This window comes from Phyllostomus discolor, chromosome X (assembly GCF_004126475.2).
Source record: "Phyllostomus discolor isolate MPI-MPIP mPhyDis1 chromosome X, mPhyDis1.pri.v3, whole genome shotgun sequence".
NCBI lineage: Eukaryota > Metazoa > Chordata > Mammalia > Chiroptera > Phyllostomidae > Phyllostomus > Phyllostomus discolor.
In genome coordinates, this window is record NC_050198.1 from 35,291,900 (window position 1) to 35,307,468 (window position 15,569).

Sequence of the window (15,569 nt, forward strand, 5' to 3'; positions counted from 1 at the left end):
GCTCTTGTTATGGTAGGGGGCGGAGCCTTAGGTGTTCACCGGGCTGGGTGCCCCAGTCGCTAGATTGTGACGTTATATGTGGGGGCAGGGGCGGGAGCGGGGACAGGAGGGATCAATGGCGACCGTTCCGTACTCCTGGAGCCAGACACTTCCCTGGGCTTCTGGGCCATGAGCTCTGCCCTGGTCCACAATCGCTGCCCCACTGATTCCCCCAGCCGCTGCTTGCGTACTCAGGGATCACCGCTGCACTGCTGCGCTCCCGCGCCCCGGATTGCTGTCGCGCCGATTTTGCACCAAATTTCCCCCGACCTCTGCACGCCTGCGACCCGCGCCAGCCCCTCGCCCGCTCGCTCGGCTCGTCGTCCCCTACCAGTCTGGATGTACGGGTCTACTTCAACTTCTAGGCTGTCCAACTTCCATTTAGATAAATCCTCTGACAGTTCTGATATTATGACTGCAAATCATTGTTGTAAATTATTGTTGTTCTGTTCTTGGTTGTGCGAGGAGATACGGTGCGTCCACCTATTCCTCCATCTTGCCGGAAGTGCGATGAATTTATTCTTAATGACCTGGACCTGTTCTGGTTCTGGGAAGCAAGGGACAAAGGTCTCTTCTGAAATTACTTCCTGCAGATTATGGACGTAGAATTGTCCTGTCCCTTCCTGTGGATCCCGGTATGGGTCATTAAGAGGGAGAGGGTGGAACTGGACAGCCTGAAAGGCAAGAGCTGTAGTTGGGGGTCACTTGCAAAAGAGTCTCCTAGGGCTTGGACGCTTTGTTGGATGAAAGGCATAAGGTATCTTAGAGACATGGCCCAAAAGCAACAACAAAGAGACGAGCTGCAATAGAACCTAGGAAAGGAGTCAGCCAGAAAAAAAAAAAAAAAAAAAAAACCTGGACTAGATATTGGCCTTAAAAATCCCCAAAACAGAAAGGCAGAGTAGTAGGTAAATTCTGTATGGCTGACACGGTATCAGTAGCTCTCCATAATTCCAAGTCAAGGGATGAAAGAAAAAATGAAACATTAGGTTGGAAGAAAACTAAAAAATTAAGATTTAATTCAGTTTGTGGGTGACAATTGGACATTATGATTTCTATTGAAACAATTTCTCTCCCTAAAGTTACCTTCATTTTATCAAAGAGACTGCATTAAATTCAGTCTCAATTTGGCCTGATTATTTGTATGACACAACAAAAAATAGTAATTGATCATGTGGGCTCTTTCAGATCTACTTTGCTCGAATTTTACAAGGAACCTTCAGACTGAGCTTTAGTCAGCCTCTCAGGGAAAAGACGCCAAGCCACACAGTTGCCATCTGGTTTTGCCTGAATACCTGTAAGTTTGGGTGGATTCCTCAAGTTCTTGAGGTCCCCAAAAAGGTAAGCAACCTTCATTCCTTATCTGTAAAGGCTTCCAGGAACCACATGACCAAGCAAGGTACCAGACCATTTCTCCAAGGGGCTCTTGTTGGCTTCGAAAGTCAGTCTTAACTCCTTAAGGCTTGCTGGAGACATCCAGAGTCCAGGCATGACTCTTTCAATCATGACATTCCAGACAAAGACTTGGTTAATAAAACCACTTTTGGAAATTGGTGCTATTATAAAGAGAACAGATTCTTATTGGGTTGATGCAAATAAACATATTATCATAAAAGTAATACTCATAAAGAGTTGCCAAATTCTGGAGGGTTTAGACAGGGAGAAAAATATAAATGTTCTAATATTACTTATGAGGATATGCTTTACAAATTGCTCTACAGAAAAACAAATTTCCTTATATCTGGAAAACAAAAAGATTTAAAATTAGCAATATTTTGAATCAATCTGTTTGTCTTGATTATTTGCCTGTATTTCCATGAGTCCAGTTATTCCATAGGGTTTCATAAATCTTCATTTACTTCAAAGACATGACCTGCTTAGATACCTGTAATTTAAAGTAAGTCAGAGTTCTTTTCATGAACCTTTCAAAATATACATTTGCAAATATGTTAGAGTAAAACAATGACTGTTTATAAGTGACAAAATAAAAAATGACATGGTTATAGATTTGATTATAATGCAACTGATGAAGAACTTTGCTTTTTTGTAAGATACAACATTTCAAAATAACAATTTCCTGGAAAGTAATGCTTATTATGAAATGACATAAAAATATAAAGCCCATATTTTTAGATTCAACATAAAATTTCAAACTATATAAAGACCAAACAGTGTGCAAGATTTTAAAATGCTGTGCAGGACTTATCGGAAGTGTGCACTGAGCACTGGAAACAACTCATAAATTCCCAATGCATGGGTTACAAACATCCAGAGTACCACTGCTTGATGTCCCCACAGGGAACCATCACTGTTGGCTTGTCCAGTGTCACTGACACGACACCTGTTACCCCTGAGAATTTTCTGTTTGAACTTGCTCTGAACCTTTGTAAGTTCCTCCCTGGGGCAGGTTGAAATTTCTAGAAAATCTATATTGATAAAAATATGTGTATACAAATAGACTATAGTTATTATTATTCTGTTTGGCAAAGCTTCCTATGTAATTTTGAGACTATTAAATAGCCCTAATTAGTTCAAAAACTTTTTGTAGGGAGAGAGAATAACTCCTTGAAGCACTCCAGGGCCCATTGGAATAACTCAAGTCATTTCTTGCCTAAAAGGTCTTTTAAAATTCAAACTTTCAGAAAGTTGTCAAACAAACTTAGCTAAAAGATTATAACATAACCTTGTAAAACAAATATTTTTTGGAAATAACCCCAAAAAACATTAAGCAAACACAAAACCAGTTTGGACATTAAACATTTGTCCAAACCACAGGATCCTGCTTAATTTATATCTTATATCTTATATCTTTAAGCCAATAAAATATTATGCCCTAGTTATACCATCCAGAGGCTGAAAACATACCACATGTAATATACAAACATATATCATGTAAAGACCACACACATGAAGCCTGAACACCAGACACATAATTTGAATTTCTAATTTTTGTAGAGAAAACACAAAATTTTTCTCATTTGCTTTTGACAACTTTTAAGAAGACTGGAAAAGGGGATGGAAAGTCCTAAATGCCAAGCAAGAAGACCTGTTGAGACTCTCAATAAAAGCTTTAAGGACTGTTAATGACTGGTGGAAATAATGTCTCAGCTCCAAGGAATTGAGTAGCAGGAAAGAGCCTGGGTGGGGCTGCTTTGGCCCCTGAAAGGTCAGAAACCTAATAACAGAAGATATATGCTGCAGATAGGAGACTGGGAGTTATAGTCCACACCAGCAGAGAAATACAAAGAGATGGGTGTGTTAACCCTGTGCCTGAGGGTGACCTTAACCAGTGATGAGAGCATCAGCCAGATGCCCTGGGAATGGATGTAACCCATTCAGAGAGACAGATATGCAGCAAGACAGGGGTTAGAGGCATCCCTGTAAGTCTCTGGGCTGTTTTGGGCCATTCTGAGGAGAACAAGTATCCTATTAAGCTGTCCCTGAGACTCTTTTGGAAGTTAATATTGAAGAAAGATGGTTAGCTAACATTCAGTCAGTTTTAAGATTAGTTTCCTCATGGGAGGTTCCTGAAAGAGACCACAGGAATGGGTGTGGCCGGGAGAAACCCAATCTGAAGGGGTGGGGGAGGGGGAAAGGTCCAATGTGGAAAAGTAAAGAGAAGAGATGGAGAGGGTATTAAAGGATCAGGAGAAAGGGCAGAAAAGTGGCTTGAGTTTAAAATGCCACTTTTTTTTTCCCTGCACTGAGAGGCAAGTCCAATTTTTCCCAGGACTGAGCAGCTCCCTGGTCTCCAGGGGTAGAATTCAGTGTTTTACCATCTGGGAGGGGGCATTTAGAGTGAGACAAAGATGAAGAGAGGCATAGTTAGGAGGAAGAGACCTGGAATCCCTGCAATCTCTGCTAAAGGTTAAAATCTTGTCTGCTCTTAAGAACTAAACCTAAGGAGGAGATCAAGATGGCAATGGTACAGGTCAAGTTGGAGGAGAGTATATACAGTTCAGAGATTTGTTCATGGGCCAGACTTCCTGGTCACCCAGTTTGTATTAAGGCCAGGCTTTGTTGCAATAGAAAATCCAGTGCTTGGGCTTGAGATCGGTAAATCCCACAGCCTTCAAGTTAAAAGGGAAGGATAACTCAGGATGAGGACAACTGAGGGTAGGGGGAAAGGTTTGAGAAAGGCGTCGGGGATTCAAACAACCTAGAGGTCTGCAGCCAGAGCTGAGCATCCTCGAGCCTGAGGGCAGACCCAACACCAGGTTCTGCCTCCGAGCCAGGCGTCCCTGGGCCCCGAGAGCAGACCAAACCAGTAGGGAGATGGTTGGAGGCGACCCTCCCAGCCGAAACCCTGAGAAAGTGATAGACCCAGTACCTGGGTGTATGACAAATGAGACGAGGGGGTAAACTATCACCTTCAATAAGAAGTTTTTGTCTCGAGATTCAGAGACTTACTGATCGCTGGCCATGAAGATGGGTGAGGAGGAGGCCATCGCGCAGAGCCTGGAGAGACAGAGAAGCATTAGAATCCTCTCTCCGAACCTCACCAAGACAGGGTTGGGGGTTAGCCCGGGTCAAGCTTCCACTGCCCACTGCTCCCCTAGTTGCAAATCTCAGGAGGCTAGAAGAGAGGAATAGAGAATGTCCTGGTGCAGGCCACCAAAATGTGATTGGTGATGCGGACTGTGAAAGATTTCACAAAGAGAAGAAAGTGCAGAGAGTAAAGGTTTTATTTTTACTTTCCCAAAGGAGGGAAAGGACTAGGTGAGGAGATAGGTACCAACACCACCGCCAGCACTGAGGGGTTAGGGCTGTGAGTTTTTATCAGGAGTGCAGTGGTTGTAGAGCAGGATGTTTCAGTTAGGCTACAACTTGTTCCAATGTTATCTTTGGTTGCAGGGTCCACTGGTCCTTGTGGTCTAGTATGTCCTGTTTTGCTAGTTCCAGGAGCCCCTGCACCTTCAGGATGCTTCCAGTAATTTTCTAGTCCTGAGGATAAAGGCTCAGAAAAACAAGTAGGGTCAGTCATGCTTTATAGGGTCCAGCCAGCCCTGGGACATAGGGCCTGAGAAAGTGGCTTTTGTCTTATTAGTAAATGTCCCATTAAACCCAAACTAAATGTATGTGCCAGACAAACTTCCATTAGCTGAGTCTCAAAAATGTCTAAGACAAGTCCAACACCAACTAATACAAGAGAAAATATGAAGAGGGGACCTCCAAGTGGAAAGGGACAGCAGTTTTAACCAATTATAGTTTAAATGTATCTTACAAACTTTATGAAATGCGTGACCATGTGACCATATGGTAACTGACCGGCCCTGCAGCTTATTAAGCTTTGTTAGCTTCAGGAGGATGCAAGAGGGTGCTCACTTCAGCAGCACATATATTAAAATTGGAAAGGGATGGAGAAAATTAGCATGGCCCCTACACAAGGATGATATGCAAATTCATGAAGTTTTCCCAAAAAAGGAGGCATAGGGCAAGAGACTGTTGGGGGCCGAAAGTAGTGGGTAAATGAGCGAGAAGAGTGTGTATTCTGGTTTGGGTGTCAGAGTGAATGGTGGTGTCATTGATGGAGCCAGGGTGTGCAGAGGAAAAGCAGGTTTGGTAGGGAAGAAGAGACTGAGTTTCTTTAGTTTGGAGTATGTGGAGTTAAGATGTGTGTAGAGCAGTAACTCACCCAAAAATTCTTTGCTGAGCATCTACTGTGCACCAGGCATGGTGCTAGATGCTGAGGATGTAGCAGTAGCACAGAGAAGGTCCTGGCCTTCATGGAGCTGACATTCTACTAGGGATCAGTCAATAATTAAACAAATACAGTTTCATTCACATATTTATTGAGCACCTACTATATACCAGGCACTGTTCTAGGCACTGGAGATTAAGGGTAAACAGAAAAGGTCCCTGCCCTCCAGCGAGGGAGACAGACAGTAAAGTGAGCCAAATAAGAGAATTTCAGATTTCAGCGAGTGCTACGAGGAAAATAAGACAAGATATGAGATAAAGATTTGGATGTAAGATAGTCTATTTTAGATAGGGTAGTTAAGGAAGGCTTCTTGGAGGTGACAATGTGAACTGAGACCAGAATAACGAGAAGAGTTGGCCAAGGACAGGACAGAAGGAATAAAAAGTGCAAAAGACCTATTGTAGTGGGAGGGCCAGTTCAGGGCATCCTCCCAGTAACAGCTCCTGAGCATTTGTGATGCACTGTGTGGAGTACAGGTGGGGCTTGGGGTGGGTTCTCCAGACATAAATAACAGACCATGTGTATATCCAAAAGCAGTATGTACACAATGCAATGGGAGGCAAGGTTCAATGAACAATAACAAGGCTGAAAAATGTCAAACTCTTAAGTGCTACCTAGAGGTTTGAGCAACATGCGTAGGAACAAACGGAGCCACGATTAATTCAAATATGTTCAGTAGGTGTGTTAGGGAGGGCTTCACAGGAGGTGGCATCTGACCCAGGTACATTGGTACCTGCCCCTAGAAGTTCTTCCCCAGTGTTCTTGGGAGGTGAGGTGGGGGCGCTGAAGGATAATGGGGAAGGCAAAGCTGGCAGAGGACTAAATCTGAGGCAGTTAGATTTGTCGATAAAGGACTTCTTGGCATTGCCATGGATGGGGGGCAGCTTCCTGCTACCCTGGAAATATGTGCTCCGCTGTGTCTCTTACAGCATCAGTGGACGATCTAAACTGGCTGCCATAGTATGAGGATGGCTAGAACCCTTCCTCCCTTACCCCCATGTCCACTTAACAGTTGTAAACATTTATGTTTAATTACATAGGCAATAGTATATGCATTGCCACTGTAAACATTCAAACAGGCTGAAGGTCCCTGCTGACCACCAACCATTCAGTTTCTGCTTTCTTCCCTAGAGGGAACCTCAGTGGGCTCTCTTCTGGTTCATCTCTGCGCATACAAGAGGGAATTCCTCCAAAAAACTGGAATTTATTTATAAAAAATTGTGTATTTATTCTTACATGTTTAAAATTGAGTCACTTTCAAAATACTCTCCATGTGATGCTATACACCTATCAAGATTTTTTTTTCCCCACTGCTCAAAATGGTTTTTTAATTCATTCATTTTGACGGCTTTTAGTATTTCTGCCAGGTTTTTTTGTTTGTTTGTTTGATTAATTGATTCACCTCTTCCACATCAGTAAAGCATTTCCCTTTGAGGACTTCTTTAATCAGGGAAGACAAAAAAAAGTTGCTCGGGGGCGAGATTGGGTGCATAGGGAGGGTGGGGCATGGAGGTCATGCCATTTTTGGTCAACAGCTGCTGAACACTCAGAGCAGTGTGGGCAGGTGTGTTCCTAAATCACCCATCGTGAAGTGGGCAAATGCACTGAAAGTCTTCAAAAAAAATTCACTGAAGCTGAACGCAGTCTCTTAGAACAACGCCAGCTGGTACACTGATACAGATGGGTTCCTAGAACACTCACCTAGCAGGGGAAGCCTGTACTACAAGGCTCCTGTCATCTTGAAAATAATTCTAGCTTTCTTTGGCACCACCCCCCCTTGTATGTGCATATAATTGTTGAGATGAAAAAATGATGAGGGACAAAGTGGATTATAAAATACACGAGGAAAAGAGGGGAAACAGGAAAAGATTACATGAGGAGGAACAGGCTTGCTCCAAAACAGACTTGAAAGTACAAGGACAGGGAAGACAAAAGAAAAATAATGACAAGTAACATTATCTGAGAATTTACTGTGTGCAAACTACTGTTTTAAACTCTTTACATGGATTAACTCACTGAATCGTTACAAGAACCCTATGGGGTAGGTACTAGTACTAGCTCTATTTTATAGATAGGGAAGCTGAGTATAGAGACTCTGTATCTCTTGCTGAAGCCACTATGCATTCAAGCTGCTGTTCCTGGAGTACAGGTCAGCACTCCATTATATCACTGGTGTGGATTTACAGCAACTGGTGTCTCCTAAGATCCATGTAATGGGGAAGGTGATCAATGGTTCTTGGCATGATTTGGATCACAGTAGCAAAAGAGGGTTTATACCCACTGGAATAAAATGTAGCAGATGGTCCCCCAAGTGCCAAATTAGGTAGCTGAGAACACTGAGCCACTCCTCCACAGCCAGCTTTAGGGGTGTGCCACCTGCACTGAACTCTGCTCCCAGAAGAGGCTTCAGGCTTGATTTAATGCTCTGCTGTCACTGTCTTGACATTCTTTTTTTCTTGATTTTTTTTATTGTTGTTCAAGTACATTTGTCTCCTTTTTTCTGCCACCACTCCCTCCGCCCCAACCATCCCCACCTCCCACCCTCAATCCTACCTACCTTTAGCTTTGTCCATGGGTCTTTTATACATGTTCCATGATGGACCTAACCCTACTTTCCCCCATTATCCTCCCCCATCCCCTCTGGTTACTGTCAGTTTGTTCTTTATTTCAGTGTCTCTGGTTATTTTTTTGCTCGCTTGTTTGTTTTGTTGATTATGTTCCACTTATAAGTGAGATCATATGTTATTTCTCTTTTACCGCCTGGCTTATTTTACGTAGCATAGTGCTTTCTAGTTCCATCCACGCTGTTGCAAAAGGTAGGAGCTCCTTCTTTCTTTCTTTCTGCTGTGTAGTATTCCATCATATAAACGTACCAGAGTTTTTTGATCCATTCATTTGCTGATGGGCACTTAGGTTGCTTCCAGCACTTGGCTATTGTAAATTGTGCTGCTATGAACATGGGGTGCATAGGTTCTTTTGAATTGGTATTTCAGGATTCTTAGTTTATAGTCCCAGCAGTAGAATTGCCAGGTCAAAAGGCAGTTCCATTTTTAGTTTTCTGAGGAAATTCCATACTGTTTTCCACAGTGGCTGCACCAGTCTGAATTCCCACCAACAATGCACTAGGGTTCTCTTTTCTACACAACCTCTCCAGCACTTGTTTGTTGATTTGCTAATGATGGCCATTTTCACCTGTGTGAAGTGGTATCTCATTGTGTTTTTTGCTTTTTTTAAAAGATTTTATTTATTTAATTTTTAGAGAGGGGAAGAGGGAGAGAAATAGAGGAAGAGAAACATCAATGTCTGGTTGCCTTTTGAGCATCCCCTACTGGGGGCCTGGCCTGCAACCCAGGCATATGCCGTGATTGGGAATCAAACCAGTAACCCTTTGGTTCATAAGCCAAGGCTCAGTCCACTGAGCCACACCAGCCTGGGCTCATTGTGGTTTTAATTAGCATCTCTCTGATGGCTAGTGATGCTGAGCATCCTTTCATATGTCTCTGGACCCTTCCTTGGAGAAGTATCTATTCAGGTGCTTTGCCCATATTTTAATTGGATTGTTTGTCTTCCTGGAGTGGAGTCATGTGAGTTCTTTATATATTCTGGAGATCAAACCCTTGTTTGAGATATCATTGGCAAATATATTTTCACATATGGTCGATTCCCTTTTGATTTTGCTGATGTTTTCATTAGCTGTGCAGAAGCTTTTTATTTTGTTGAAGTCCCATTTGTTTGTTTATTCTTTCCTTTATGTCCTTTTGCTGTAGGGGACATATTGGTGAAAATATTGCTGCATGGAACACCTTTGATTTTTGTCTTGACATTCTTAATAGTTTTATCTTTGTGCCTTGGAAGTGCAGTCCTAGGTGGCATTGGAGTGTACACATGAGTGGAAGACATACACAGGGTGGCAGTGTGCACACCCCATGGGTGCAGCAAGCAGCATGCATGCTGAGCAGTTGGTCGGGCCACCTCAAATGTACAAGCACATCTGAGGTATTCTGAGGCACCATGGGGCCTGGAGGGGAGACATTGGGCCAGTGACAGTGGTGGCAGCAGTAGCTGAAGCTGCAGTGATGGTGGCAGGGACAAGACCCATGATGAGAAGCAATCTTGCCTTTCTGCTGTCAGAGCCTGACCCTGCAGCATCTGCACAAATAGTAACTCTGGCCTGAGCATGAGGACAGCCACTGCTGGTGCTCAGGCAGCAAGCTTTGCCAGTAAATTACAAAATAAAAGCGTATCCATGGACACTGCAGTAAAGTATACGAAGTGCTCATTAGCAGTTTTTAAAGAGTTTAGAAGCTGTGTTTTTGAAAACTGGTGCAACATTGCAAAGCAAATATCCAGAGATTTAGAAATGGAAATTAAATTTAAAGACTGTCATATTAGATACACTATGAGAAAGTGTCAGATGAACTAATTATTAATGAAGAAGACAATTAAAAAGTGTTTTCCTTTTAGTTGAAGATATAGGGGTAGAATGAATAAACAGGCATTTTGAATTATAAATAAATCATGAAGCTATTAAAAAATTTCTTGTATGGCCCTGGCTGGTGTAGCTCAGTGGATTGAGCATGGGCTGCCAACCAAAAGGTTGCTGGTTCGATTCCCAGTCAGGGCACATGCCTGGGTTGCGAACCGGGTCCCCAGTGGGAGACATGTGAAAGGCAACCACACATTGATGTTTCTCTCCCTCTCTTTGTCCCTCCCTTCCTCTCTCTCTAAAAATAAGTAAATCTTCAAAAAAAATTTCTTGTATGAACTTGTGTTAGTCTATTCAGTCTGCTATAACAAAAATGCCATAGACTGGGTGGCTAATAAAGAAAATTTTATTTTTCCCACTTTTGGAAGCTGAGAAATCCAAGATTAAGGTGATGGCAGATTCAGTTTCTGGTGAGAGCCTATTTTCTGGTCAGAGATGGCCATCTTCTTGCTGTGTGTGGAAGGGGAGGGGCTCTTCAGGGTCTCTTAAGGGCACTAATCTCCACTCTCAAAACCTACTCTCCTCCCCAAGGCCCCACTTGCTAATACCATCAACATATGAATTGGGGATGAGGGGGAGTACACAAGCATTCAGTCTATAGTAGACCTCCACAAATTATAGGAAGTGTCAGAGGAAACATTAAATGTCATCATATAAATTTACATTTAAAACTAGATGTACACAGGCTGGGGTGGCCCAGTGGATTGAGCGCCACCAGAAAGGTCGCCAATTCAATTTCTAGTTTGGGGCACATTCCAGGCTTGTAGGCCAGGCCCCTGGTTGGGGGAACATCAGAGACAGCTGATTGATGTGTCTTGCACACATCCATGTCTCTTTCCCTTTCTTTCTCCCTCCCTCACCCTCTCTCTCAAAGTCAATAAATAAAATATATATTTTAAAAAATTCCATTTACACAAAACTGATTTGAGTTGAATTTTTTAGAGAAAATTGTTCCACAAGAATCAGCAGCTCTAGATACATTAAACTTTATATTTTGAAATTTAGCAGGTATCTATCCTGATGTTGTCACAGCCAGTAATAGCTGCTTTAGCAGAAAGCTTCTTTTCAAAGTGAAAAAGATTCAAATATTATCTGCCATAGTGTGACTGATGTTGCTTGCAATTACATTGGTTGAAAATGAACTTGCTAAAAATATAAACTTCCATGACCAAATAATTGAATTTGTAGAAAAGCTAGCCAGAAAAAAAATCTTTTTTAAATGTATTTTATTGATTATGCTATTACAGTTGTCCCATTGCCCCTTTCATTCCCCTCCACCCTGCACACCCTCTCCCACCCACATTGCCCCCCCCTTTAGTTCTTGTCCATGTGTCATAGTTCTTTAGCTTCTACATTTCCTGTACTATTCTTGCCCCTCCCCCATCTATTTTCTACCTACCATCTATGCTACTTATTCTCTGTACCTTTTCCCCTCTCTCCTCCTCCTACTCCCTTGTTGCTAACCATCCATGTGATCTCCATTTCTGTGGGTCTGTTCCTGTTCTAGTTGTTTGCTTAGTTTGTTTTTGTTTTTGTTTTAGGTGGTGGTTGTTCATAATTGTGAGTTTGCTGTCCTTTTACTATACATGTTTTTTCTGTATCTTCTTTTCTTAGATAAGTCCCTTTAACATTCCCTAAAATAAGGGCTTGGTGATGATGAACTCCTTTAACTTGACCTTATCTGAGAAGCACTTTATCTGCCCTTCCATTCTAAGTGAAAGCTTTGCTGGATAGAGCAATCTTGGATGGAGGTCCTTGCCTTTCATGACTTGGAATACCTCTTTCCAGCTCCTTCTTGCCTGTAAGGTCTCTTTTGAGAGATCAGCTGACGTTCTGATGGGAACTCCTTTGTAGGTTACTGTCTCCTTATCTCTTGCTGCTTCTAGGATTCTTTCCTTCATTTTTACCTTGGCTAATGTAATTATGATGTGCCTTGGTGTGTTCCTTCTTGGGTCCCTCTTCTGTGGGACTCTCTGAGCTTCCTGTGCTTCCTGGAAGTCTATTTCCTTTGCCAGATTGGGGAAGTTCTCCTTCATTATTTTTTCAAGTAAGTTTTCCACTTCTTGCTCTTCCTCTTCTCCTTCCAGTACCCCTATAATTCCGATGTTGGATCGTTAAAAGATGTCCTGGAGGTTCCTAAGCCTCTCCTCATTTTTTGAATTCTTATTTCTTCATTCTTTTCTAATTGTATGTTTTTTTCTTCCTTCTGGTCCATTCCATTGATGTGAGACCCAGCTTTCATTCCGTTTCTATTGGTTCCCTGTGCATTTTTCTTCATTTCACTTATTGTAGCCTTCATTTTCTCATCTAACTTGTGACCAAAATCAACCAATTCTGTGAGCATCTTGATCACCAGTGCTTTGAACTGTACATCTGATAGGTTGGCTATTTCTTGGTCACTTCAAAGTACTGGCCTGGGGCTTTCAATTCTGTTTGAGCCATCTCCCCCCCCCCCTTTGGTCTGGTCGTGCCTGTTACATGTGAGGGGCAGAGCCTTAGATGTTCAACAGGGTGGGGCACCCCAGCTGCTGGGTTGTGACGTTGTATGTGGGGGTGGGGTCCGAGACGGAACAATGGTGCTTGCTCAGCTATCCGTAGACTTCAGTCCCTTCCACCACTTCCCCCGAGCAAACTGGGCCCCTCTGGTGCCAATTCCCATGTGGGTGGGCTTGTCCACCCTGTGGGTCTCCCCAAGGAGCTCTCCTGTGCAGCTGGGAGTCTCTCCGTGTGCCTCAACCCTCACAGGTGTTTTCAATCAGTGCCCCAAGGCTCTGTTTCCCAGCACTGCGATCCTGGGTTGTGCACTGTGCCTTGCTTCACAATTGCTGCCTCGTTGGGTCTACCAGTTGCCATCCCTTAGCCAGGGTCTGCCAGTTGCCGCTTGCGTGCTCACAGTCCGCCCACTGTGGTCTTGTGTGCGCCAGATGCCTTATGTACCCGGTCCCTACCTGCCACGACCCACACCCGGCTGCCCAACTCCGCCCCTCCTACCAGTCTGGATGAATGTGTCTATTTTAACTTCTTGGATGTTCAACTTCCATACAGTTCAATTTTCTATCAGTTCTGGTTGTTATTCTGTTTGTAAATTGTTGTTGCTCCTGTCTTGGTTGTGTGAGGAGGCACAGTGTGTCTACCTATGCCTCCATCTTGGCTGGAAGTCCCAGAAAAATCTTTTTAGAAAAGGTTTTATTTACTTATATTTAGAGACAGGGGAAAGGAAGGAGAAAGAGAGGGAGAGAAACATCAATCAGCTGCCTCTTGTATGCACCCTGACTGGCATAAACCCACAGGGGCCTCCTTGTTTCTCTAGGTGGACACTCAAATAGGTATGAATATTTTCATTGTTCAATACATACTGCCAAATTAAATTTTTCTTTTTTTCTTTTTTATATTGTTGTTCAAGTACAGTTGTCTCTATTTTCTCTCTATCACTCTCCCCAACCCCAGCCATCCCAATCTCCCACTTCGATACTACCCACCTTTGGCTTTGTCCATGAGTCCTTCATACATGTTCCTTGATGACGCTTCCCCCTATTATCCCCTCCTATCTCCCCTCTGGTTATTGTCAGTTTGTTCTTTATTTCAATGTTTCTGGTCATATTTTGCTTGTTTGTTTTGTTGATTAAGTTCCACTTACAGATGAGATCATATTGTATTTGTCTTTCACCACCTGGCTTATTTTACTTAGCATAATGCTCTCCAGATCCATCCATGCTGTCCTGAAGGGTAGGAGCTCCTTCTTTCTTTCTGCTGTGTAGTATTGCATTGTGTAAATGTACCACAGTTTTTTGATCCGCTCATTTGCTGATGGGCACTTAGGTTGCTTCCAGCACTTGGCTATTGTAAATTGTGCTGCTATGAACATTGGGGTGCATAGGTTCTTTTGGATTGGTATTTCAGGGCTCTTAGGTATAACTCCAGCAGCGAAATTGCTGGGTCAAAAGGCAGTTCATTTTTAGTTTTCTGAGGAAATTCCATACTGTTTTCCACAGAGGTTGCACCAGTTTGCATTCCTACCAACAGTGTATTAGGGTTAAATATAAAAAGCACTATGCCAATGTTCACTCCCATCAGCAGTCCATCTTAACATTTCCTAAGACTCTGACCTTTAAATTGTTTGCCAATCTAATAGATGAAAAAATGGTAAACAGTTTGTTTTTTAATTTGTATTCTCCAATCACTAATGAAGTTGAGCATCTTGTCATATGATGTTTATTGGCCCATCCTCTGTGAACTGCTTGTAACTTCCACATAGTTTTTCTTACAGGGTTGCTTGCCTTTATCATATTAAATTGCAGGAGCCATTTATATTTCTGGATATTAACCTTTTGTCTATTGTGTATGTTGCTGATATTTTCCTATAGTACTTAACATGTGTATGGTTTATGTTACCACACATAAGTTTTAATGTTTGTGTGATCATTTACTATATTTATATCAATCTCTTCTTCTATGGTTTTTCCATTTTGTTTATTGTTTTAGAAGACCTTCCTTATCCAAAGCAACAATTATTATTATCTCACCACTTTCTCATTCTGTTATAGTGCTTTACATATGTTTTTTTTTTTAAATCTACCTTAAACTCATTTCCTTGTCTTCAGAGATCACTTCTATCTACAGGAATCTAATTCATTTGCTTATAGTCTGTCTCTCGTTAGTTACATCTCCACAAGAGAAGGGACTTTGTGTTGTCCCCACCTTCAGGAATACTTTGAGTTAGTTCTAGTGAATTTGCTATGCTGTAGGGATAACTAGTTTTTCCCAAAAGGATAGCTGATTGTCTCAACACCAGGTCTCCCTTTTCTAAAGGAAAATTATTTCAGTCACCCTGTTTTTCTACTCCTAGTTAATATTGAGTTGAGAATGGTCATTATTATTCAGTCCAGTGGTTCTGAACCCTGTTGGTGTACTAGAAACACACTTGGAGATTTTTTTTAGATTAGATATATAGTGTGTATTAGTTTCCTGGGGCTTCCATAAAAAGGTATCAGGAACTAGGGAGCTTAGAAAAACAGAATTTATTGTTCTAGAGAATAAAAGTCTAGAATCAAGAGGTTGGCAGGGCTGTGCTCTCTCTGAAAGCCCTAGCAGAGCCTCCTTCTTTGTTCTTTCCAGCTCTGGTGGTTGCAGTCCTTGACATTCCTTGGCTTGTAGACATTCCTTGGCTTGTAGACATACCACTCTTCTTCCATTGTTACATGGCGTTCTCCTTGTACGTCTGAATTTCGCTCCTCTTATAAGGATCCCAATCTTTGGGGTAATATAATATGACTTCATTTAACACTATCACATCTATAAAGACCATATTTCTAAATAAGGTAACAATCACAGGTTCCAGGTGGG

At 42.3% G+C, this 15,569-nt stretch overlaps 1 non-coding gene across 1 annotated transcript; it reads left to right on the plus strand.

The window, feature by feature from the left end:
• The first annotated feature begins 5,356 nt into the window (after nt 1-5,356).
• Nucleotides 5,357-5,463, plus strand: LOC114505829. Its single transcript, XR_003685295.1, has one exon. It is a non-coding gene; the product is annotated as a U6 spliceosomal RNA (small nuclear RNA).
• Nucleotides 5,464-15,569: the final 10,106 nt, after the last annotated feature.